The sequence below is a fragment of the Phascolarctos cinereus genome, unplaced genomic scaffold, assembly GCF_003287225.1.
Source record: "Phascolarctos cinereus isolate Bilbo 61053 unplaced genomic scaffold, phaCin_HiC Scaffold_7;HRSCAF=346, whole genome shotgun sequence".
In the NCBI taxonomy this organism is placed as follows: Eukaryota; Metazoa; Chordata; class Mammalia; order Diprotodontia; family Phascolarctidae; genus Phascolarctos; species Phascolarctos cinereus.
Genome location: NW_027556180.1, coordinates 126,868,345 through 126,896,000, shown reverse-complemented (window position 1 = coordinate 126,896,000; position 27,656 = coordinate 126,868,345).

Below are 27,656 nucleotides of genomic sequence, written 5' to 3'. Positions count from 1 at the left end.
TTGACAAATACAGAGATTTTACTTTTCTTGTTTTTTCCTACATATTTTTGAAGTTTTTTCCCTTTTTTTCTCTCTACTATAAAATTAAAGGAAGTCTTGTCTAAAAACCACATTGGTACTAGGTGGGGATAGGGTTTGAGTGTTGGGGAGAGTTTCCTTTTCCAAAATTTATTCTTCTGGCTAAGTAATCTTGAAGTGATTTAATATTTACACTTTAATCATTACTTCCCTAAATCTAGTTAACCTTAGCAGATATCTTCCTTTCACATCATTGTTTTTCTTTTCTTTTCTTTTTTTTCCCTGAGGCAATGGGGTAAAGTGACTTGCCCAGGGCCACATAGCTAGCAAGTGTCAAGGTGTCTGAGATCATATTTGAACTCAGGTCTTTCTGAATCCAGGGCTGGTGCTCTATCCACTTCACCATCTAGCTGCATCCAACACTCCATTGTTTTTCATAATCACTTTCCTCAACATTACTAGTCTAAGCAGATTTAGAGATTGCTTTGACAGTACTAAAAAAATTATCTTTCACCTCCATGAATTTTCTAAGAAAGAGTGCATTTTCCTCTTTAAGCTTCTTCTTTTTATTTAAAATTCTCAGGGACAACTTTATGTCCCCACTTTCACAATCTGTTGATAGTATGTTTCTTGGGCTAATAATTATATTCATGGAATTTTAAAAGAGTGTAAGAAATATGGATTCCCTTAATTTTGCCATTGGTACATGTAATATGGTGAAATTGTTGGGTTTTTTTTCTATTTCTCTTCTGTGAAATTCATGATCATAGTGGAAATCCTTAAAAAAAAAAAGAATACCTTTAGGACATGGTCTGGTAAACTCATCCTTGAAAATTTTTGGCTACAAAATATTTAAAATTTATAGATAGTCTATGCACTGAGACAAATCTAATTTTAAAAGCCTTGAGGTATTCAGGCAGGAATATGGAGTAAATCAGAAAAATGGCTAACTGATCTTCATAAGGAAAGACAAAATTCCCTAAGGTTTCAATAAAGGAGCTAAAGTGTAGCAACTTTCCCTAGTTCTATTGAAAAAAAAAACACATATGAATCATTTCTATTACAAATATGTCCAACAGAAAAGGCTTTGCTACATATGCTCCTGAAGTCATTGGGGTCAGGTTAGGTTTTTACAGTCACTGCACATTTAGTCATGAATGAAGCACTCAATTTTGTATTAATAAGTTTTGAAGGAATGTTCATCTACTAACATATTTCTTCCCTTTAGCTCTCACTCTAAATTCAGCAAGACAATTTTGCCTTCTTTATCCTTTTTTTTTTTTGCTTTTGTAGTTAGTTCATAATTTGCTTCACTACTGGAAAATTTTATTTTCAGTATTCAAAAAAATTTACATATTTAATTGTGATATTTTGTTTCTATCAGCCCCAAACTAATCTCCCAACTTAGGAGATAAAGTATCATAGAGACACCAGATATGTTTTAGGCCATATTTATTAGCCTTTCTAAAGGGATAATTGATTCACATACCTGGACTTACCCATAAGTCAGACTGTGGTGTAGAGTGTCAGCTCTCCCTGCAGAGGAACCACATGGCCTTAATTAGGATAGGGGTGGGAAGGAGGCACAAAGGATATAATAGCCATCTTCTTCCTCCTCTTCGGAGTAGGAGAAAGAGGATGAGGAGTAATAATAGTACAGGAGCAGTAGTAGTAATAGTAATAAAAATATAAGCTTATAAGGTGCTTTCTTCAGAACAGTCTTGTAAATTGTATAGTACAAGTATCATGTCCATTATACAAATCAATAAAAGTAAAACTCTGAAAAGTTAAGTGACTTGCCAATGGTCACACAGTTTAATAAGATTTTTATTGTCAGATTTAAATCCAATATTCTTGACTCCAAATTCAGTCCTTTTTGTTTGATAACATGAGGTCACATTTTACTTCTATATCAAAGACCATATTATAAAATAATGTGAGAATAAATTGATGACATCTTTCCATTTCTGATACTTCATAGAAAGTATAGTGTTAGCATAAGAAATATTCTTATGAACACCTTAGTTAGTAGATATACATGATGCATTTTACTATGCATTAAAGAATCTATTTAGTTTTGTTAAATTGGTTTAAAAAATCATTTAGAGAAATGCCTACTGCTATGGATGATTGCATAGAAGCACATCAGTAATCTAGACTAGTGGTACTCATTAATAGGAAAGATGCCAACATGGGTAGAGAATAACAGCAAGGTATCTAAATGTGGCATTTGTTTAAGGGGGGAAAATTGAGCTACTTTTCCTGCAGAAATTTTAATTTCACTGTCAAAATCCAACACATGATATAACATTCAAACTCTGCCAAAGGAAAGGTACATTTGTATTGAGATATCAAATATGCAAACACTGCTTTCATTGTTGTTTACAAGGGTGACAGGCTCTGAGGAAGAAGGTATAGCACTGTGTGATTTTATCATTTTCAAGAAATCCCTATATGGAAAGTCTCCCCACTAGTGAAGAGAGAAAATCAGTCTATAATTTGCAGTCATGGATAATTACTGGGAAATTGAATCACCAGGAAATTGCTCCTAATCACAAGTCCAATATGTGTAGAGGGAAAACTGACTTCTGCACCTTCTGCATCACTGTGCCTCTCAAACAGTTGTATCATATGTGTATGATGTGTGTGTGTGTATATATGTATGTATGTGTGCAGAGGTGAGAGAGAACATGGTTGCTTTATATACACATGTGGAAATAAATTAAGAAACAATTAGCTGTGCTTTATTCCCATTTCAAATAAGAATTCCCATGATCTCTATGAATGAGACTGAATGATGCATATATGATTGCATCTTGTTAAGCTTGATGTTTGAAGTGATTAACCTTTCTCTAGCATTGCCAGTTTTAAGAATATAATATTTTCATATCATTAAAATAATCCATTCATTTGAGAAATGTTAAAGATATGTTACTACTTTTCTGCCTTAGAAAAATTCTTAGTAACAGCATATGATTGAACTGATGAAAATGTTAATAGAAATGTTCATCAAGATACAGTTATAACCACAGGACCTAATCGTACTGGTATAGCAGATGCCAGACCAACAGGGGTGGGGAGCCTGCAGTTTCAACTTTTAGAAACATAATGAAGCCCATTAACTAAAGGACTTCATGTTTATTATCTGAATGCAGAGGGATAAATTTGAAAATTACAAAGGCAAAGTTCATAAGTGAAAATTTTGTTATGTTAAAGGCTCCTCTTAGAAGACCTTCTATAGAGATTGACCCCCATTGTTGCTTTGTGCTAAAGATGGAAGACAGCTGTGTTCTGAAAGTTATCTCAAAGCTTAACCTTCAAAACAATTGCTGGGAAATGCTCCTGTGGGAATCCTTTTCTCTAATATGCATTGGTCTGGAGATATTACTAATTCTTTCAAACAACACCAATAGCTTCAATCACCTAAATTCATCCAATGACTTCAAATTTTTCATTCCACATGATTGTGAAATCAATTAATTAAATAGGATTTTTTTACATTTATTTTATATTTATTGACTCTGTAACTCAAAGTTTTCTCATCTGATGAAGATGGCAGGGTAAAAAACTTATTTTATTTTATATTATTTGAGATTAGGGTATGGGAAACCCTTATTACACCAAAATCTCTCCATTAAATTTGTGTTTATTTTTCTTCTTATCCATATTAATGCTGTTATATAGAAAAGATAAAATTTAAATAGAACAAAATATTTATATTTATATGCATAATTAATAGAATGTGCACAAAATAGAAGAGATGTAACTAAATAATGGATTATGCAAAATATACAGGGATTTCATAAATAATAAGAAAAACATGAATCCAAATTATTGTTCCTTCAGAAAAGTCAACTTTGCTAAAGACATTCAGGGGTAGATGACCGCTTATCAGGGATAACACGAGAGGTTAAACATGGTATTAATATAAAAAAAGTGAATAACCTAAGCTTCCTTCCAAGTTTGGTTTCCTTCATTCTGTGGATTTTTATAGGTACTTTTGGATTTAGTTTATAAAATATCTAATAGAAGTACACGGAGTCAATAAATATTCATTTGACTTTCAGTATTGTTTTCAATATCGGCAACGCCAACAAAAATGTATTGTGTTGCCTAAAAGCTAAGTACTAAGAGAAAAATAAATTTTTAAAAATGAGGACTTTTCCTTTGAAGGGCCAACATTTTTTTTAATGGAAAGATAAGAGGATAAGGTATTGGTTGTGGGGTAAATACTGTTTTTTATTTTTATCACAAGGTTTGATTATTCAATCTTTGCATTATTCAATACATTTGCTTGGTTTTTTTTCTCTTAAAATATATTTTATTTAGTAGGAGGCTAAAATGATTGGATTAGCACTTAAGGAAAATCACTTTAATGGCTGAATGGAGAATAAATTGGAGTGGGAAGAGACTTGAGGCAGCAGACTTACCATCAGGCTATTGCAATAGACCAGGCATGAATTCTGTCAGTGTCAAAGGAGAAAAGGCAACATATTTGAGAGACATTGCAAAGTTGAAATCGGCAAGTCTTGGCAACAGATTGGATATGACCAGTGAGAGAAATTAATGAGTCAAAGATGACACCTAGGATGCAAACCGGGGGACTGGGAGGATAGTGTTGGCCTGGATAGTGCTTCTTAATCTGTGGGTTGTGAACCCAACTGAATGCAGGGGTTGTGAAAGATTTGGCAACAGTAAACAAATTTCTGAACATACATCATCTGAAACTTAATTCACAATCAAACGTGTAATGAATCCAAGGTATTTCTGGCAGCATTTGCCCATGTTGCATTGCATGCCTTCATTGCAGCCTTGGTCCTGAACATACAACATGTGCACTTTGCACTGTGCATGACAGCAAGTCATGCCATGCAATGCCAATGAATACTGCCAGAAACATCTTGGCTCACATTTGAGATGATTGTATTTTATGAATTGTAGTATTTTTACTGTGCACTCAAAGTTTTCTGCTCTTACAGAGCCATAATTGTTCAATTATGGAAAATAAAGACTTTTAATATTTTCCTACCATCATTCCTCAGTATGTAAATGTAAAATTAGTATATCTTTGGGTTATTTTATTTTAGAATGTTTGATTTTAAAATTGGTCTTCTCTCCTTCTTTTATAGAAACATAAATGTTTAATTGCAGTGAGTAAAGAAAAAAAAGCCCTTTAATAACATTTCTCTACCATCACTGCTGTATGTTTATATAAGTGCGAACATCATTTTTGTTAAATTAAGCACAAACAAATGTAATTTCACACATTAAGGCTATTTGTAAAGCTATTTATATTTATTTGAGGAATAATTAGCAATATTTATTTATATTTTAGGAGAAAATATTTTTGGTTATGGATAAGAGGCTTACTAAAGCTTATTACTACATGCAGAAATAAGGTGGCTCTCAAGAGTGTGAAGTTAAACAGATTATTGAAAATGAAAGAGGAAGTTTTCATATTTTTGAATGAGCAGACATCTGATTTTGTTAATTTTTTTCATGATGACTTGTGACTTTCAAAACCATGTTATTTGCCTGATAATTTCAAAAAACTCAGTGATTTAAAAGTATCAATTCAAGGAAAAATTGTAATGTATTTATGTTAAAGGGTAAAATTGAAAGTTTTACTAAAAAAGTTAACATGTGGAAAAATAGGGTAGAAAATGGTCCTTTAGAAACATTTACAACTACAGATGATTTTATAATTGAAAATGTCTTCCCAAAGGTTTAATTGTAAGACTCATAATTGATTATCTGAAGTGTCTAAAGAAACAGTTTCAGAAATACTTTCCTTTAAATTTTGATTCTAAAAAACTAAGTTGGGTTAATAAATCATATTCAATTAAAACAAAAATGTCAGTCATCAGTCATTAAAAATTCAAGAAGAATTCGCCAAGTTATCAACCAACCAGGTTTAAAACTTGAGTTTCCAAAATTAAATGAATTTTGGCTTGGGATTAAGACAGAATTCCCAACAATTTCTGAAATGTCTCTAAACATACTTCTGCCATTTTGTACTATATATTTATGCAAAGTGGCATTCTTAGCACTGATGATTATAAATCAAAATATTGATCAAGTCTGAAAAGTATTGAAGATGCTCTATGCCCTGAAGTATCAAATATTCTACTAAGATTTAATTTCTTATGTAAAAATAAACAGACACATCTACTTCAGTTGTATTCAAATTAGCTTCTTTTTTAAAAAAATGTTAAATTTATATGTATACCAAAGAATTGTTTTAAAATAAATTTCTTTATGACTTACTATCAGTAAATGTTTGATTTGTATACCTATTTTATATGCCTATATACCTAATGTCACATAAAAATTTCTTGGGTGAAAAAGGGTAAGGAGTGGAAAAATTTTAAGATGTCCCACCCCAGACAATAATAAGGAACTAGTGAGGAGGGTTAAAATTGAGGGGAGAAGATAATGAATTCAATTTTAGCTATGATGAATATAACATGCCTACTGGACATTCTGTTTGCGATGTCTGAAAGGCAGTTGGAGATGAGAGATTGGAGGTCAACAAACAGATTAGGGCATAATAAGTAGATGTGGGAATCATCAGCAGAGAGATAGTAATTAACACCATGAGATCAGATGAGATCAATAACAAGCAAGAAGAGAAGAAGGCTGGGGAGAGACCTTAAGTATAATCCAGACTAATCAGTTACAACCTGCAAAAAGATCAAGCAAATAAACCTGAAAAGGCATGATCAGACAGGTCAGAAGATAATCAAGAGAGAGTAGTGTTGTGAAAACTGAGAGAGAAGAGAGTGTAAAGGAGAAGAGGGTGATCAATAGTGTTATAGGTTTCAAAAAAGTCAGAAAGAATGAAGATTAAGAAAAGACCATGAGATTTGATAATTAAAAGATCAATAGTAACTTTGTAAAAAGTTTCAGTTGAAAGATGAGTTTTGAAGTTAGCCTGAAAAGAGTTAAGAGATTCAAAAGAAAGGAAGTGAATATTTTTGATTGTTGATATTTGTGTCTCTCAAGAGGAGAGGGAGGAAATATGTAGGGTAATAGCTACTGGGAAGGAACAACATGGGCATGTTTATTGGCAGTAGAGAATCAGTCAATGAAGAGGAAAAAAATAATGAAGGTTGGTGAGAGTACAGGGATGATAAAGGGTCTAATCTGCTGAAAATGGGATGGAATGGGATTGCTTTTGCATATAGACAGGTTAGCTTTTGGTAGAAGAAGGGCCATCTATATGTGAGGTGGAATGAAGGAAACAATACAAAGGCACACAAATGAGAAATAGAGCATTATTTATGAACAATAGTAAGAATGTCAGTTCAATTAGAGTGTAGAGTATGATAATGAAATAATTTATAACCAGGTTAAAACATAACTGGCAAATGTTTTGTGAAAATCCAATAATAGGATTTATTTTATGGTAAAAGTAACTATTAGTCCCCAGAGTTTATATAGTAGGGAAGTAATAGTACTGGAGGTATACTTTAGGGAAATCATAAAAGCAACTGTGTGGCTTATGATTTAGAATAGACAGAGGTTTGAAGAAAATGTGGAGGTTATTATGATAATAGTGCAAGCAAGAAGTGATGAGTACATGGAGCAGGACATTGGCTATATGAGTGTAATAACAGGAAAGGGTAAAAGGGATGCCAAAGGATGCCCAGCCAAGATAGCGAAGTAAAGGCAGGGACACACCTGAGATCTCCCCCAAACCCCTCCAAATACCTTTAAAAATTACTCTAAACAAATTCTAGAGCAGCAGAACCCATAAAAAGATGGAATTAAAAAATTCCAGCCAAGGAAAACTTAGAAGGTCAGCAGCAAAAGTCTGTCACAGCTGGGTGAGAGTGGAGCAGAGTCCAGTGCAGACCATAACAGCACAGCACACCTGGCCACAGCAAACCCCGTGGAGTGACTGGATCAGTAGCAGCAATGGTTGCTTCCAGAGCTCTCAGTCCACAAACAGAAAGGGGATCAAACAACTGATCAGAAGGGGATTACAGGGGTCTTTCTGCTGGAACTGGGGGCAGGACTCTTTTGCTTTGTCCATACTCAGGCCCAGGTTACATTCCTAGGTGACAGCCCCAGAGTGAAGAGGAGCACTAGCAAAGCAGAGAAGAGCACTGGCCTACCAGAGCTTGTAGCCACGATGGAGGGGGGGACTCTCTTCACAATTCCAGGGAGGAAAAGAATACTTGTGATCACTCACAGACCAGAGCACAGATCAGGAGAGTAGTAAACACCTCTCCTTAGAGCATACAACCTTGGAAGAAATTAAAACTTACAGGTCCTAGAAATATCTCAGAAAACAGCTATACAAAATCCCTGAAGCTTGAGAAAGTGTACCCCCCACCCTAGAAGCAGAGTCTTAAATAAAAAAGACTTAAAAGTCAAATAATAGGCTGGGAACATGAGCAAACAATAGAAAAAGAAAAACCTCTGACTGTAGAAAGTTACTATGGTGACAAGGAAGATCTAAACACAAACTAAGAAAAATACAATAAAGTCAAAACTCCTACATTCAAAGTTTCCAAGAAAAAAAAAAGTTGAATTGGTTTTAGGCCATGGAAGAGCTCAAAAAGGATTTTCAAAATTAAGTAAGAGATGTAGAGCAAAAAATTAGGAAGGCAAATGAGAGTGATGCAAGAAAATTAAGAAAAATAAGTCAACAGCTTGGTAAAGGAGACACAAAAAATACTAAAGAAAATAATACCTTAAAAAACAAACTAGGCCAAATAATAAAAGAGTCCCAAAAAGCCAATGAGGAGAAGAATGTCTTAAAAAGCAGAAATAACCAAATGGAAAAGGAAGTTTAAAAGCTCACTGAAGAAAACAATTCTTTAAAAAATTAGAATGTAGCAAATGGAAGCTAGTGACTTTATGAGAAATTAAGAAATAATAAAACAAATCAAAAGAAAAATGAAAAAAAAAAGAAGACACTGTGAAATATCTCACTGGAAAATAGATCCAAGGGAGATAATTAAAAAATTATTGCACTACTTGAAATCCATGATCAAAAAAAGAGCCTAGACATCATCCTTCAAGAAATTATCAAAGAAAACTGCCCTGATATTCTAGAAATAGAGGGTAAAATAGAAACTGAAAGAATCATCTCCTGAAAGAGATCCCAAAATGAAAACTCCTTAGAATATTACAGACAAATTCCTGAGTTCCCAGGTCAAGGAGAAATATTGCAAGCAGCCAGAAAGAAACAATTGAAGTATCATGGACCCACACTCAGTATAACACAAGATTTAGTAGCTTCTTTGTTAAAGAATCAGAAGGCTTGGAATATAATATTCCAGAGGTCAGAGGAGATAGGATTACAGCCAAGAATCACCTAGTCAGCAAAACTGCATATATTCCTTCAGGGAAAGATAAAAGGACATTCAATGAGGTAGAAGACTTTCAAGAATTCTTAATGAAAAGACCACACCTGAATGGAAAATTTGACTTTAAGTACAAGGCTAATAAAAAACATAAAAAGATTACCAGGAAAGGTAAATCATAAGGGTTTTCCTACATAGGAAGATGATATTCATAACTCATAAGACCTTTCTTATTACTAGAGTAGTTAGAAGGAATAGATATAGACAGAGGACAAGGGTGTAAATTGAGCTTGGGGGGTGGGAGGTGGAGCCAAGATGTAAAAGCAGACTTGCTTGAGCTCTCCCCCAAACCCCCTCCAAATGTCTGTAAAAAATGGCTCTAAACAAATTATAAAGAAGTAGAACCCATAAAAAGACAGAGTGAAACAAATTTCTAGCCAAAGATAACCTGGATGGTTGATAAAAAAGGTATATCATGCCAGGCAGGGAGAGGAATGCAGTTTGGCTTAGGCATGCAGGCAAGGCAGGCTTCAGCGAACATGAAGAATGCCTCAGAGGACTGAATTGTGGCTACTTGTGGTGGTTTACAGACTTCTCAACCCACAAACATCAAAGACAACTTAGAAGGTCAGTGGGAAAAGTCAGTGACTGCGGTGACTGAGAAGGTTAGCCCCAACCCCAGTCCCCAAGCTTGGCCCCAGGGAGGTAGAGGCTTCCAGAGTTTCTGACCCACACACTGAGGTGGAATCAGGTGGCTGATCAGAGTAGAATTGCAGAGATCTCTCTGCTGGTTCAGGATTCTCTTGCTTTGCCTGTGCTTGGATCTGGGTCACATTTCTGGGTGGCAGTCCTGGAGCGAGGAGGAGCACTAGTGTGGTGGAGCTGGTAGTGCTGGTAGAGAGGAAATTCTGCCCACAATTCCAAGACAGAAAAGAGTGCTTGTGGTCACTCATATATCAGAACACAGGCCAAGAAATGAGTAAACACCTCGCCATTGATCATAGCACCTTGGAAGAACTGAAAATTTACAGGGCCCTAGAAGTATCTCTGAAAACATCTGCACAGAACCTCTGAACCTTGGGACAGTACATTATCCACACTGGAAGCAGACCCCTACCTTAACAAAGAGTTTATAACTCAAGTAATTTATTGGGAACATGAGCAAACCTCACAAAAAGAGTCAAACCATAGAATCTTACTTTGGTGACAAAGAAGATAAAAACATACAACCAGAAGAAGACAACAAAGTCAAAGCTCCTACATCCAAAGCCTCTAACAAAAATATGAATTGGTCCCAGGCCATGGGGGGGGCTCAAAAAGGATTTTGAGAAGGTAAGAGAAGTAGAGGAAAAACTGAGAGTGATGCAAGAAAATCATGAAAAACAAGTCCACAGCTTGCTAAAGAAGACCCCAAAAAATACAGAAGAAAATAACACCTTAAAAATTAGCCTAACCCAAATGGCAAAAATGGCCCAAAAAGTCAATGAGGAGAAGAATTGGCCAAATGGAAAAGGAAGCCCAAAAGCTTATTGAAGAAAATACTTCCTTAAAAATTAGAATGGAGGGGGAGCTAGGTGGCACAGTGGATAAGAGCACTTCCCTGAAGTCAGGAGTACCTGAGTTCAAATACAGTATCAGACCAAACACTTGACACTTACTAGCTGTGTGACCTTGGGCAAGTCACTAAACCCCAACTGCCTTAAAAAAATAGAATGGACCAATTGGAAGCTAGTGACTTTATGATAAATGAAGACACTGTAAAGCAAATTCAAAATAATGGGAAAAAAATGGAAAACAATGTGAAATATCTCATTGGAAATACAACTGATCTGGAAAATAGATCCAGGAGAGATAATTTAAAAATTATTGGATTGTCTGAAAGCCATCATCAAAAAAAAAAAGAGCCTAGACATCATCTTCCAAGAAATTATCAAGGAAAACTGCCCTATTTTAGAACCAGTGGGCAAAAATAGAAATGGAGAGAATCCACTGATCACCTCCTGAAAGAGATCCCCAAAGGAAAACTTCTAGGAATATTATAGCTAAATTCCAGAGTTCCCAGGTCAAGGAGAAAATATTGCAAGCAGCAAGAAAGAAACAATTCAGGTATTGTGGAAACACAATCAGGATAACACAACTTTAGCAGTTTTTACATTAAAGGACCACAGGGCATGGAATATAATATTCTGGAGGGCAAAGAAGATAGTATTACAGCCAAGGATCACGTACCCAGCAAAAGTGAGTATCATACTTTGGGGAAAATATGGATATTCAGTGAAATAGAGGACTTTCAAACATTCTTGATGAAAAGACCATAACTGAATAGAAAATTTGACTTTCAGATACAAGACTCAAGAGAAACATAAAGAGGTAAACAGGAAAGAGAAATCATAAGAGACTTATTAAGGTTGAATTGTTTACATTCTGCATGGAAAGATAATATTTGTAACTGATGAGTCCTTTGTCAATATTAGAGTAGTTGGAGGTAAAAAAAAAATTATATGTATGTTTATAGATGGATAGATAGATAGAGGGCACAAGGTGAGTTGAAGATGAAGGGGTGATACCTAAAGAACAAAATTAAGGGGTGAGAGAGGATTATACTGGGAGAAGGAGAAAGGGAGAGGTAGAATGGGGCAAATTACCTCACATAAAACAGACAGTAAAAGACTTTTACAGTGGAGGGGAAATGGGGGAGCTGAGGGGAATGAGTGAATCTCATTCTCATCAGATTTGGCTTAAGGAGAGAATAACATACACACTCAATTGGGTATGGAAATCTATCTTACCCTATAGGAAAATAGAGGGAAAGGGGACAAGAGAGCAGGGAGATGATAGAGGGAAGAGCAGATTAGGGGTGGGGGCAATTAGAAGCAAACACTCCTAAGGAGGGATTGGGTCAAAAGAGAGAATACCATAAATGGGAGATAGGATAAGATTAAGGGACATATAATTAGTTTTTCACAACATGAAATTAAAGTGTTTTGCATGACTATACATGTATAAACTGTATCCAGTTACTTGCCTTCTTAATGATGGTAGGTGGGGAGGGAGGTAGGGGAGAAAATTTGGAATGCAAACTTTTAAAAATAAAAGTTAAAAAAAATTGTTTTCACAAGTAACTGGGAAATAAGATATACAGGAAATGGGGTATAGAAATTTATTCTGCCCAACAGGAAAATTGAAGGGGGGAGAGATAGAAGGGAGGTCAGTTTAGGAGAAGGGGTATTCAGAATGCATACCAAGTGGGGGGAGGGATGAGATGGGGAGAAAATTTGGAGCTCAAAATTTTGTGAAAGTGAATGTTGAAAACTAAAAATAAATACATTTTTTCAAAAATTGACTATGAAGGGATGATATTTTAAAAAAATAAAATTAAGGCATGAGAAAGGAATATATTGGGGAAAAATGAAAGTGAGAGGTAAAATGGGATAAATTATGTCACATAAAAGAGGTAAGAAAAAGCTTTTATAGTGGAGAGGAAGAGGGGTGAGATGAACTGGGGAGTTAGTGAACCTTACTCTCATCAGAATTAGCTCGAAGAGAGAATAACATACACACTTAATTGGCATATAAATCTATCTCACCAAAAAGGAAAGTAGGAGGGGAAAGGAATAGGAGAAGGGGGGGAGGTGATAGAAGGGAGGACAGATTTGGAGAGGGGTAGTCAGAAGCAAAACACATTTGAGGAGGGACAGGGTGAAATAAGAGAGATTATAGAACAAATGGAGGGAACAGGAAGGAGGTAAATAAAGTTAGCAATACTAACTGTGCAAAAAAAATTGAAACAAATTTCTCTGATAAAGACCTCATTTCTCAAACACATAGAGAACCAAGTTAAATTTATAAAAATAAGAGCCATTCCCCAACTGATAAATGACCAAAATATATGATCAGTTTTCAGATGAAGTAATCAAAGCTAACACATAGTCATATTAAAAAAAGTTCTAACTCACTATTGATTGGAGAAATGCAAATTAAAACAATTCTGAGGTACTACCTCTTACCTATTACATTGATAATAGGACAAAGAAGGAAAATAACAAATGTTTCAAGGGAGGTGGGAAGAATGAGACATTAATGCACTGTTATTGGAGTTGTGAACTGATTCAACCATTCTTTAGAGAAATTTGGAACGATACCCAAAGAGCTACAAAATCATGTATAGCCTTTGACATAACAATACCACTACTAAATCTGTATCGCGAAAGAGATTTTTTTAAAAAGAGGAAAAGAACCTACATGTACAAAAATATTAGTAGCAGCTTTCTTCTAGGGGCCAGATGTTGAGGGTTTGTCCGTCAATTGGTGAATGGCTGAACAAGTTGTAGTATGTGACTATGATGGGATACTATTGTATTATAAATATCGATAAGTGGGATGCTCTCAGAAAATCCTGGAAAGACACGCATGGGCTGAAGCAAAGTGAATGTACTGTGTACAAAGATATATTAATATTGTAAGTTGATCATCTATGAATGACTTATCTATTCTCAGCAATACAATGATGTAACAAAACTCTGAAGGATTTATGATGAAAAATGCTATCCAGCCAAAGAGAAAGCACTAATGTTATTTGAATGCAAATTGAAGCATATTTTTTAAAATTTATTTTTCTTGAGTTTTTTTTTTGTTTATATTTTCTTTCACAACATAACGGTTATGGAAATGTTTTTCACGACTACACATGCATAATCTATATTGAATTGCTTGACTTATTAATGAGGGGGTTGGGGAGGGGGGAAGTGAGAGAATTTGGAACTCAAAGTTTTACAAATGAATGTTTCAAATTGGTTTAATAAGTAACTGGGGAAAATACATTACTATATAAAAATGAAGTGATCATTGAAAAAAATACATGATTGACTGTGAATGCATATTGAAGCATATTTTTTCACTTACTTTATTATTTCTTGTCCCTCCCACTTAGGATCTGTTTCTTTTTTAACTGTTTCTTCATGACTAAAGTGGATATATATATATAGATATATATTATATCTATATATATATATATATATCTATATATAATATATAGATATATATATATATATATAGATATATATATATATCTATATATATATATCTCATTATAGCACATAGGTAAGATATATCAAACTGCCCACTATTTTAAAAAGAAGTGAAGGAAGGGAGGGAGGGAGAAAAATTTGGAACTCAAAATGTTGTAAAAATGGATGAAAAAAAATTTTCTTGACATGTAACTTAGGAAAAAATTAAATACTGTTAAACTTTTAAAAAGGGATTCTGTGAAGATAAAAACAGCATGTTTTAGTAAAACTAAATGTTTCTTGACCTCAAGGAGCTTACAATCCAAAAGGGGAAAACATGCACAATGACATAATTGTAAAATATATACAATGTTAATACAACATGATTCGATGTGTGATACAGGAGAGTACAAATAAGCAAAGCATTTAGGAAAGGATACATATAGGGAGATGTTGTTATTTGTCCTTCATTTCAAAGAGGGCCAATGACATCACAGAATGATATCTTGACTTGTGCATGCATTGGATTTAAGTTGAAAAAACACTGTCTTGGGGGGCAGAGCCAAGATGGCAGAGTAAAAGCAGTGATTTGCTTAAGCTGTCTCCCAAACCCCTGCAAATATCTGTAAAAAATGGCTCTAAACAAATTCTAAAGCAGCAGAACCCACAAAAAGGCAAATTTCCAGCCCAAGACAGCCTGAATGGTTGATCAAAAAGGTGTATTGCACCACGTGGGGAGAAGAGCACAGTTTGGTGTGGGCGTACAGGCAAAACAGGCTTCAATGAATCTGGAGCAGGCCAAAGACAGCTCAGAAGGTCAGTGGGAAAAGTCTGTGACTGCAGTAAGAGAGAGAAGCTTGGACCCAGCCCCAGTCCCCAGGCACAGCACCAGGACATCGGCTGACTCCAAAGCTTCTGGCCCATAGACTGAGGTGGAATTGGGTGGTTGATCAGGGGGAGATTGCAGGGATCTCTTTGCCAGTGTTGAGGCAGGAATCTCTTGCTTTGCCCACGTGTGGATCTGGGTCACAGTTCTGGGTAGTAGTCCTAGGGAGAGGAGGAGTGCTATCATGGCAGAGCTTGTAATGGTGGTTGGTCTCAATACAATTGCCAGCCTGGAAGTTTCAGGAGTTGACCAGAATCAAATGAGCAATCATCACTAGCAACCAATTACATCCATCAATAGAGACTTGAATTGTATTGAGACTTGTTACTCTCTCCAAAAACTTAAGTTGATGTATTTGAAGTATGCCATCACTGAGAAGTCCAAAGACTGTTTATATGTAGCAAAACTATTTTCAACATTTCATTGACGTTTTGTGATACGTGTTAACCTGGATGCTGTTCGACAGATATGGTTAGCAGAAATAATGATTTCTATATGCACTAAAGGCCTAGTAATACTAATGTGGTTACAGATGCCTTATCCAGACTGCCACTTAATTCTGAAACAGCAATGATGCCTGATTTAGCATCACCAAACCCTCAAGTGGGTCACTAATAGGAAACACTTATTGCAAATATTCTTAGAACTGTAGTCTCATTGGACTCACTCCTTTAGAAGAAAAGTAAGCCTTACATAATGGAGATTTTATTTTCACATACAACTCTCTCTTTTGTAGAATGTCCATTTGATTGTGCATTTATTAACTGCAGAAAAGTAAATAAAATGAAAAAATAAATAAATGCAATGTCTACATTGACTGTCATTGTCTATGAAAATATTTTGGCAGTATGTCAGAAAATACATAGAGCTTAATATATCATATCATTTATGAAGATAATCTCCAAATGGATATGTGACTTACATATAAAAGGTGACATCATAAGCAAATCACAAGTAAGGAAGAAATTGCTTTCAGAAATGACATTTCAAATTAACTGTAGGTGAGGAAATAGTTCACTACTAAATAAATCATAGAGGATCACAAAATATGAGAAATTTGAATAAAATTTAAAAGGTTTTGCAAAAACAAATCTAATGCAATTAAACTTAGAGAAGATATAGGTAACTTAAAAAGGCATTGAAGAAAGTTTCTCTGATAAGGATTTCATATATAAGATCTCCAAGAAACTGATTATAAGATCCATTTCCCAGTAAATAATCAATGGAAGCAATCAACATTACAAACAACCACAAGAAAAATGCTCCAAATCACTAGTAACTAGAAAAATGAAAATTAAATCATCTTTGAGGTTCCACCTTTGAAGTAGAATGTCAAAGATGGCAAACAAAGAGAAAATGGTAGATGTTGGAGGGGCTATGGAAAAATACATATGTTAAGGTAACTATGGTAGACCTCTAAATTGATCCAGCCATTCTGAAAAGGAATTTGAAAAATTCCTGCCAAAGGCAAAAAATGGGGAGGAATTTCCTATCCTTTGACTCAGCTTTCCCACTACTATACCCCTAAAGAGATCAAAGAAAGAGGGAAAAAGACCTAATTTTACAAAAACAAAACAAAAACAAAAACCCTTCATAGAAGCTAATTCCATTATAGCTGAAAGCTAACTACTAAAGGTTTGTCTACCTTATTAGCAAATGACTAAACAAATTATGGCACTTAGATATAGAATGTTATTGTGTCATGAGAAATAGCAAAAGGGAAAGTTTTGGGACAGATAGGTGGCACAGTGCATAGAGCTCTGGCCTTGGAGTTGGGAGGACTTGAATTCAAATCCAGCCTCAGACACTTGACCCTTACTAACAGTGTCACCCTAGGCAAGTCACTTAACCCCAATTGCCTCACCAAAAAGCAAAAGAGAGAGGGAAAGACAGACAGACAGAGAGAGGGAAAGAGGGAGAGAGAGAGAGAGAGAGAGAGAGAGAGAGAGAGAGAGAGAGAGAGAGAGAGAATGTTTGAGAAATAAGTGGTAAACTATGAACTAATAAAGAGAGAAGTAAGCAGGATTAGGAGGAACACTCATATTCATTCATTCATTCATTTTTATCATGCATTTTTAAAAAATTTTGAGTTCCAGATTCCCTCCCTCCATGCCCCTTCTCTACTCATTGAAAAGGCAAGTAATACATAACAATTCTACATGGTAAGTCAGGCAAAACATATTTCCATAATAGCCATGCTGCAAAAAAAAAAAAAACAGGGAGTAAGAAAGAAAGAAAAAAAGGAAAAAAAGAAAGAAGAATAAAGTGAAAGAAGTGTGCTTAGATGTCCACTTAGTTCATTACTTTTCTCTCCAGAAGTTAAAAGCATTTTTCACCTTAAGTCCTTTAGAGTTGTCTTGATTCATTGTATTGATCAGAGCAGCCAAGTCTTTCACAGTTGATGATCATTACAATATTTTTGTAACTGTGTACGATGTTCTAGGAGAAAGCATTTTTAAAATGATGCCACCATTATGGAGAAATATAAGTTTGAGCCCTAATCATTGCATGATGAAAAATGAAGCTGGAAGACTGAAAAAGGAACATGACCATTACCTCCTAGAGAGCTGATGGACTTAGCATGCAGAATGAGACATAAATACTAGACATGCACAATGTAGACAATTATTTTAGCGGACTATGAATATTTGTTATGAGGTTTTGGTTTTCATTCAAAAAATATCAAATGGGGGGGCAGTGAGAGATAATAAATGCTTACAAAATAAATGAATAAATTAATTTAAAAACTAAATAGCTCACAAAAAGATATTGGTTTTTTCTACTTTCATATAGATGATTTATATTTCTGCCACATAGTAATGAGCGACCATCTAATATACCAAAGAGGTTTTCTTTGTGGATGAGTAACACTGGTTATGTGCTATATTTCTACTGCTAACAGCAATATGATACAGTGTGTGCTCCTACAATAGGAAACTCTTTTAACAATGCAACACGGTTAAAATGTTTGCATAAATAGAATTAATGCCAAAGAAAGCAATTAAAATAGTAATGTATTAATCACAGGAAACAAAAACAATCTTAGACATTTCAAAGAAACATGAAATTACTTTGTTAGTAACATAGAGGGATATAATTACAAGGGAATGCTCATGGGGTGCTTAGGAATAATATTCCAAAGAACTCAGCTTTAAGAGCCAGATGTGTTTGTTTTCCAACAGACAAAATTGAACAAGTTGACAACTTCATGAATAGGAAGGCTTTCTGTATAACTGTCTTCCATTTACTCAACCATGATAATCTGATGTATGGATTTTTGAATCTCAATGAAGTAAAATACTTTTGAGTTCTAATTATGCATTTTGAAATGGTGCTCAGCTGTACTCCAAGCAAAAGTGTTCCTTTGGAACCCTTCATCAGAAGTAGTGCAAGCCTGTCTGAGGCAAAATGTGTCAAATGTTTATAGAATTTCTGTGAAGTGCTGGCTTTTGAAACATTGGAAATGAGGTTTGCAACAGCAATCAGTGCATTACAATCTTTAGCTAAAATGTTTTTGACTGGAACTGTTTCCGAATAGAGTTACAAGTTTTGGACCAAATACCATCTTAGCCTCACATTATCTATTGTCTAATCACATTTTCATTTTACTCAAATGAAAAGGTTATTTGCAGTCTATGATGTCTTTTGTTCAGGTTTCAATAAAACAGAATTTGCTTCCATAAGCCACGTATTTGATGAATTTCCTTTATGGAATCATGGAGGATTTGAGTGGAGAAACAGATTGAGTTTTTGTAATTCTTACCCAAACCTTTCATTTTCCTTCCAAGGACTGGCACAAAATGAACTCACTTTAAACTTACAAAAAAAAAGCCCGAAATATCAGAATTGGGCAAATACAGCTAACTGAATGTAATGTACTGAATGACTTCATACTCTTTTGAACATGATTTTTCATTTTGTCAAGCAGGATACATGCACAATAAAGTGTGTGTGGGGAAGAAATGAGAGATACATCAAACAATCCTTTTAATAAAAATATGATTTTTTTTTCTTTTTCACTTCAATTAAAATACATTTGTATGAAGAAAAAATATCCTTATGTTTGGGAGTACAATTTTATGGAAAAAAGTGAGGTCATGGGAGATAAAGACAAGATGGCAAAGGAGTAGGAAACAGTACACAGTGAGCTCTTCCACTCACCTTAAATAAACTCCTCCAAATAGATACAGAAAATGCACCAGATTGAATACTTATGGAAAATTCTTATGGGAAAATCCAGAAAAAGTTTCAGTGAATAATATTTCCAGGTCAGGTTAGCGTAGGGACATAGACAGAGAGGATTATGGACACTGGGGATAGAAAGGGTCAGACCACAAGCATGCTGCATTTGAAGTACTCCATTACCCAGTGAGAAGCTGGTCTTGGAACCCTACAGCACCCAAGAAATGACTACGAACTAATGCAAGAAAAGTTCTTTTAACACCCATATTCATACCAGGGCACTGCTAGACCCATGATGGCTCTTCTTGAAGTAAAAGGTGACAACTGGTAATTTTGTCACACACTATGCAGTTCCTGTCAGAAATCCAGGGCATGTGAAGAAGGGGATCATTTCTCTGGGGTAGCTTTCATAGATAGGGAAGTCCTGGACAATGTAATAAGAAAGGAGGAAGTTCAGGAACAAGCAGCAACAACAAAAAGCACCAACAAGAATCAGACCCTAGAAGGGGGAATGGGTTTCAGTTTCGGCATCTAGCCTAGCCTACAGAGAAATAAATAGGGAGGTTGAGGGTTCTGCTTCTGGGAGCAAAAATAGTGGAGTAAGAAGTAAGTCGCTCTCACCCTCCCTTATTGACCTCTGAAAGTCAGCAAAAAGACAGGGTGCACCAGATTTGTAGCCCAAGAAGTTTGGGGGATTAATGAGAAAGGCCTGTCTTGCTCTGGAGGAAGGGGAGCAGTAAAGGACAAGAGATTTCCCAGTAAGATATAGGCAAGCCCCACCTAAGCATACCAGGGGGAAATCCTAAAACCCAGGTTGGTGGAGCAGGCAAGTGTCCAACATCAGGATCCCCCAAGATCCTCAGTACAGGCAGGTTAAACAGTAGACACAAGCTTGGAAAACAATCACAGGCAACGGCATTCTTCAACAGCCAATCATCTGGTACCTCACCACAACACAGTGGAGCACGACTCCAGGAGGCAAAACTCCAGGCCCACAGACATGCACCAGCAGCAAACCATCCCTATGCAAGGGACCAGTGAGTAGCCAATCATTCAAATGCAAGGCCTGGGTGAGCAGGAAAAGAAGCTTGGGTAAGAGACCCCTTCACTCCCACAGGAGAGCTCAACTTTTTTTAAGTCAGGAAATAGGTAAACATCATGAACAAAAAGTAGAAACTGACAATAATAGTAGAATATGAGGAAAGGGAGAGTCAAGGCACAAATTCAGAAGAGGGCAACATTGAGAAAACTGGTCTCAAGCCCAAAACACCTTCTTGAGGGGCAGCCAAGTGGTGCAGTGGAGGCAGCTAGGTTGCACAGTGGATAGAGCTCTGGCCTTGGAGTCAGGAGGACCTGAATTCAAATCTGACCTCAGATACTTGATACTTACTAGCAGTGTGACCCTGGGCAAATCACTTAAACCCCATTGCCTCACCCAAAAAAAAATCTTCTTGGAACAGCTCAAAAATAATTTTTAAAGTCAAATAAGAGAGGTAGAAGAAGAATTGGGAAAAGAAATAAGAGGTATGTAAGAGAGAGTCAATAGCTTGGAAAAGGAAGGACTAAAATTAACTACAGAAAAAAAGTTCTTAAAAAGTAGAATTGGCCAAATGGAAAAGGAGGTACAAAAACTCACTGAAGTAAAATGGCCAAATGAAAAAGGAGGTAGAAAATCTAATAGGAGAAAATACATTAAAAATTAGAATGAGGCAAGTGGAAATTAATGACTCTATGAGAGAGCAAGAATCAAACAAAAGAATGAAAAAATGGAAAAAACGTAAAATACCTCATTTGTAAGACAATTGACTTGGAAAACAGATCCAGGAGATACAATTTAAAAATTATTGGTCTACCTGAAATTCATGATGAAAAAAAAAATATCCTGGACAACTTCCTTCAGGAAATCATCAAAGAAAACTGCCCTGAGGTCCTAGAACCAGAGGAAAAATTAATCATTGAAAGAATCCACCAATCACATTCTGAAAGAGATTCCAAATTGAAAATGCCAAAGAATGTTGTAGCCAAATTCCAAAATTACTAGATCAGAGAGAAAATACTACAAGCAGCCAGAAAGAAACAATTTAAATATTATAGAGCCACAACCAGTATTATGCAGGACCTTGTAGTTTCTACATTAAAAAATCAGAGGACATGGAATACAACATTCCTTAAGGCAAAGGAGCTTGGATTATGACCAAGAATCAACAAAATATTGGGCTTCCAAATCTTCCTGATGAAAAGACTAACAGAACAGAAAGTTTGATCTTCAAATACAAGACTCAAGAGAGGCATAAAAAGGTAAACAGGAAAGAAAAAGCAGAAACAACAACAGCAACATATTATTAATAAGGGCAAACTGTTTCCATCACTACAAGAGAAGATGATACTTGTAACGCTTGAGAATTGTAATATTATTATGGCATTTAAAAGAGGGTATACTTAGAAGTCATGGGTATAAGTTGACTTTGATGTGATGGTAAAAAATCTTGTTAGGTGGTGAAAAGAAATTGCACTGAGAGAAGAGGAAAGGAGGAGGCAGACAAGGGTAAATTACATCACATGAAAAGGCACAAAAACCTATTATGTAGAGGGGAAGAAGGGAGGGAGATGAGCATTTTTTGAACCTTACTCTCATCAGACTTGGTTCAAAGAGGGAATGACATAATAAGTTAGGCATAGAAAACTATGGCATAGAAATCCTACCCTATAGGAAGTAGGAGGGGAAAGGGAAAAGAAAATGGAAGGGTGAATAGAAGGGAGGAAGAAATAGAAAGGCTAAAGGGGAAGAAAAGGAAATGGGCTAATAGAAAGGAGGGCAAACTGAGGAAGGCAGTGGTTGAAAGCAAAACTCTACTTAGGAGGGAAATGGAGAAAGGAGAAAGAAAAACATAAACTGGGAGAAATATGATGGAGAGGAAGACACAGATAATAATCATAACCTTGAATGTGAATGGAAATGGTTAGCAGGGTAGATTAAAAATCATAATCCAACATTATGTTGTTTGCAAGAAACATTTGAAGCAGATACACACAGGGTAAAAATAAAAGGCTGGAGCAGAATATATTATGCTTCAGCTGAAGTAAAAAAAAAATGGCAGGGATAGCAATCCTGACATCAGACAAAGCAAAAGCAAAACAGATCTAATTAAAAGAGATAAGGAAGGAAGCTACATCTTGCTAAAAGGTACCATAAACAATGAAGTAACATCAGTACTAAAAGTATATGAACCAAGTGGCAGAGCATCCAAATTCTTAAGGGAAAAGTTAAGGAAGATATAGGAAGAAATAGAAAACAAAACTATAGTAAAGGGAGACCTCAACCTCCCCATCAAGGAACTAGATAAATTTAATCACAAAATAAATAAGAAAGAAGTTAAGGAAATGAATAGAATTTTAGAAAAGTTAAATATGGTTGGCCTCTGGGGAAAAGTGAATGGGGATAGAAAGGAATATACCTTTTTCTCAGGGGTACATGGCACCTACACAAAAATTAACTATTTACCAAGGCATAAAAACCTCAAAATCCAATGCAGAAAGCCAGAAATATTAAATGCATCCTTTTCATATGATGATGCAATAAAAATTACACGTAATATAGGGCCATGGAAAGATTGACTAATTAGAAACTAAAAAAATCTAATCCTAAAGAATGAGTGGATCAAACAACAAATCATAAAAACAATAACTTCATCGAAGAGAATGACAATAATGAGACAACATAGCAAAACATTTTGGATGTAGTGAAAGTGGTTGTTCTGGGAAATTTTATATTTCTCAATGCTTACATGAATAAAATAGAGAAAGAAAAGATTAAAAAACTAAGCATGCATTCAAAAAAGCTAGAAAAAGAACAAATTAAAAATCTCCAATTAAATACTAAACTAGAAATTCTGAAAACCAAAGGAGACGTTAATATAATTGAAATTAAGAAAACCATTGAACTAATAAATAAAACTAAGAGCTGATTTCATGAAAAAAATTAAAATAGATAAAGCTTTGGTAACTTGATTTTAAAAAAGAAAGGAGAAAACCAAATCACCAACATCAAAAATGAAAAGGATGAATTCACCACCAATAAAGAGGAAATCAAAACAATAAATAGGAGCTATTTTGCCCAACTGTATGCCAATAAATTTGACAATCTTAGTGAAATAGATGAATATTTACCAAAAATACAAATTGCCTAAATTAATGGAAGAGGAAATAAATACTTACATTACTCCATTTCAGAAAAAGAAATTGAACAAGCCAGAAATGAACTCCCTAAGAAAAAATCTCCAGGGCCAGAAGAATTTACAAGTAATTCCATCAAACGTTTAAAGAAATACTAATTCCAATACTACATAACCTATTTGGGAAAATATGTGAAGAAGGAGTCCTATCATGTTTCTTTTTTTTTTTATGACACAAATGTGGTGCTGATACTTAAATTTGGAAGAGCCAAAACAGAGAAAGAAAAAGTATGTGAACACAGATGTAAAAATTTTAAATAAAATATTAGCAAAGAGATTATAACAACTTATCTTGAGGATAATACACTATGACCAGGTAGTAATCACACCAAAAATGCAGGGCTCATTCAATATTAGGAAAACTATAAGCATAATTGACAATATAAACAACAAAACTAATGAAATCATATGATTAACTCAAAAGATACAGAAAAAAATGTTTCACAAAATACAACATCCGATGCTATGAAAAACATGAGAGAGCATAGGAATAAATGGAGTGTTTCTTGAAATGATATGTAGCATCAATAAAAAATCCATCAGCATGCATTATATGCAATGGGGGTAAGCTAAAAGCATTTCCAATGAGACTGGGGGTGAAACAAGGACGTCCATTATCACCAGCGTTATTCCATATTGTATTAGAAATGTTAGCTATAGCAATCAGAGAAGAAAAATAAATTAAAGGATTTAGAATAGGCAAAGAAGAAAGAAAGCTATCACTTTTGTAGATGATATAATGGCAAACTTAGAGCTGCTCTAACAAATGCAAAAACATAAAATAGACATAATAAAACCTACCTCCACTATTGGCTTCCTCCTTCTTTCCACTTGGACAACTCACCCCCAGGCCAAATAAATTTATTGTACTGGTGATGGATGGGAAAATGGAAATAACTTTAGATGCAAAAGCATGTGGGGGGCAAAAACCCAGAGTTGAAAATATCAGAACTGCTGATGCTGGGGCATACAACCTTTAACCAGCACTAGGGCAAAACTCTGAGTTGCTGGTGCTGGGCCAAAGACCTGAGGAGCAAAGGAAAGTGGTAGAGTCCTCAGGACTGGGGACTAGAAGGCAGGTATAGCTGAAGGAAAGAACCCAGCATCAATCTAGGGTGAGTGCTGCACCCCCAGCTTAGGAGGAAGCTGATTTGTTCTTTGATCACCAGATATATAGGATTTCATGTTTAAGTCTCCATTTAGGTTCATCTTGTTTGCAATCCTTGTGGATACAGGCTTATTAATGGCATTTTTTACTTCAAGAGTATGAATATATTTGTAACTTTTTTGCATAATTTTAAATTGTTTCCAGAATTTTTAAACTAATGAGCAGCACCAATACTGGTGTATATATTTTTTTTTCTTTTTAATCCATTATATTTGTCCTATTGGGGTACAAAGTTTTATCTGTCAACTCTCAAAATCAAAATATGATATAGAAATTAAGGATGTTCACGGGATACAGACTTAAAGAAAGATGTGAATTTCAAGATCAATCCTCAGTTTAGAAGGGAGAAAACTGATGGCTGAAGAAAAAAAAGCTAATTTCCTAGAGTTATAAAATTATTAATTTACAGAGTAAGGATTCAGACCCATTTCCTCTAACATTGATTATATATCTTTCCCATTCATCACTTAGGAGTAAGTTACACAGAATGGGAAAATCAGTATAATTTTGTGAAAGTATTGCCATATTGCTGTGGGTTTTGTGTTAATAGGAGATAGCTACTGCAATGCTATTTTTGAATTTCTTCTAAAATCAATTTTAACTTCATTTATTACTCATTAATTTGCATAGAAATCTTATATAGTTATCCCTTCCACATTGTGACTTTTCCCATAGTCGTTTCCATATATCAAGGGTCGGCATAAGAAATTAAATAGGAATTTGTTGATAGTTTTGCAGACGGCACAGACAGCACTTGAAGGCCGGTAGATGACAGAGAGCCTATGACCAGCACTTAACCCAAATTTTGCATTGAAGTACTGTAAACACCCCATAAAAGAAAAAGAAATCAGACTTCTCCTCTGGTACAAAAGAAGAGGCAAAAATTTTACGGGGATTTTCCAGATCTTGGTGGCACTTGGTGGGTAGGTGTCCCTACCACCTACAATGTGGAAGGGAAAACTGTAACATCTTTATGAAGGCTTTTTCCAATAAGATAGATATATAGATATAGGCATTGGTATAGACATAGACATAGGTATAGATAAAGATATAGATATAGACATAGACATAGATATAGATATAGATATAGATATAGATATAGATATAGATATAGATATAGGTATAGATATAGATATAGATATGGGTATGGGTATGGGTATGCATATGGACATGCAAATATATATATATTTTGAGTGGACCCCAGGGAAAATCATGAAGTGATCAAAATTTCCATTATGTTTAATACAGCATTCTGAAACTACAGAAATCAGTTTTGCCTCAATAGGCTAAGATTATTTTGCAAAATACTATTCAAAATGAATTAGAAATGCAACTTGGAATCTGTTTAGAAAGTTTCTATGTAAGAAATCTGAACCATGTTGAAATGCCAAAAGTAAAATGAAGTCAAATATTCTTAAATCTTAACTCATTTTCAATGAGGTGATGAATCTTATGTTGTTAAAGCTAAAATTTATGTTATTAATATTTAAATTATCATAACTCTTTCTTTGTTCAGTAACAATCCATAACATTTTCTCTCTATGTATTTTTAGGGGTTTTTTTAACTTTCTGTAAAATTCATCTTTTCTGTTTTGACTTTCAAATTTTCTCCCTCTCTCCTTCCCTTGATTGAGAAGACAAAAAAATAAATACTATTATACATGTGACATCATGCAAATTATTTCTATTTTATCAATGTTGAAAAAAATAAAGTGAAAAACAATCTGTTTTGATCTGTACTCAGTTCGACAGTTTGTTTTCTTAAAGTGGATAGCATTTTTCATCATAAGTTCTTTGGAACTGTCTTGGATTGTGTTAATGATCACAGTAGTTAAGTCTTTGACAGTTGATTTTCATTATAATATTGCTGTTACTCCCAATGTTCTGGATGTACTCACTTCACTTTGTATCAGTTTATATGTCTTTCTGAAACTATTTCTATCATCATTCCATATAGAACAATAGTATTCCATCATAATTATATAACACAAATTGTTCAGCCATTCCAAAATTGATTGACATCCCCTTAAATTCCAATTCTTTGACGCCATGAAACATATTGCTATAAATGTTTTTGTGTGTGTGTGTATGTATATGTTTGTGTATGTTTGTATGTGTGTGTGTATATTCTTTTATTTTTCTTTGACCTCTTTGGGATATAGATCTACTAGTGGTATTGCTGGGTCAAAGGGCATACACAGTTTTATAGCTCTTTGAGCAGAGTTCCACATTATTCTCCAGAATGGATGGACCAGTTCATAACTCTATTAACAGTACATTTGTCAACTTATTTTTTTTCACATTTCTAATATTTGTCATTTTCCTTTTCTGTCATGTTAGCTAATCTTGTATAAAGGAAGTGTTATCTCAGAATTCTTTTAATTTTCATTTCTTTGATTTTTTTAGGGATTTTGAGCATTTTTAATATGATTACTGATAGCTTTGATTTCTTCTTCTGAAATCTGACTGTTCACATCATTTGACCAATTCTCAATTGGGGAATGACTTGATTTTGTTTGTTTGTTTGTTTGTTTTATAAGCATGGAACAGTTCCTTATATATTTGAAAATGAGACCTTTATCTAAAACTTGTAAAATATTTCCCCCACTTTCTTGCTTTCATTCTAGTTTTTCTGAATTGGTTTTGTTTGTATAAAACCTTTTAAATTTCATGTAATCAAAATTATCCATTTTACCTCTCTACCTCTTGTTTGATTATAAATTCTTATAAATTCTATAGATCTGACAGACAAATTTTTCAATATTCTCTTAACTTATTTATATCATCCTTTGTGTCTAAATCATGTATCTATTTTGACATTATTGTGGTATAAAATGTGAGATGTTG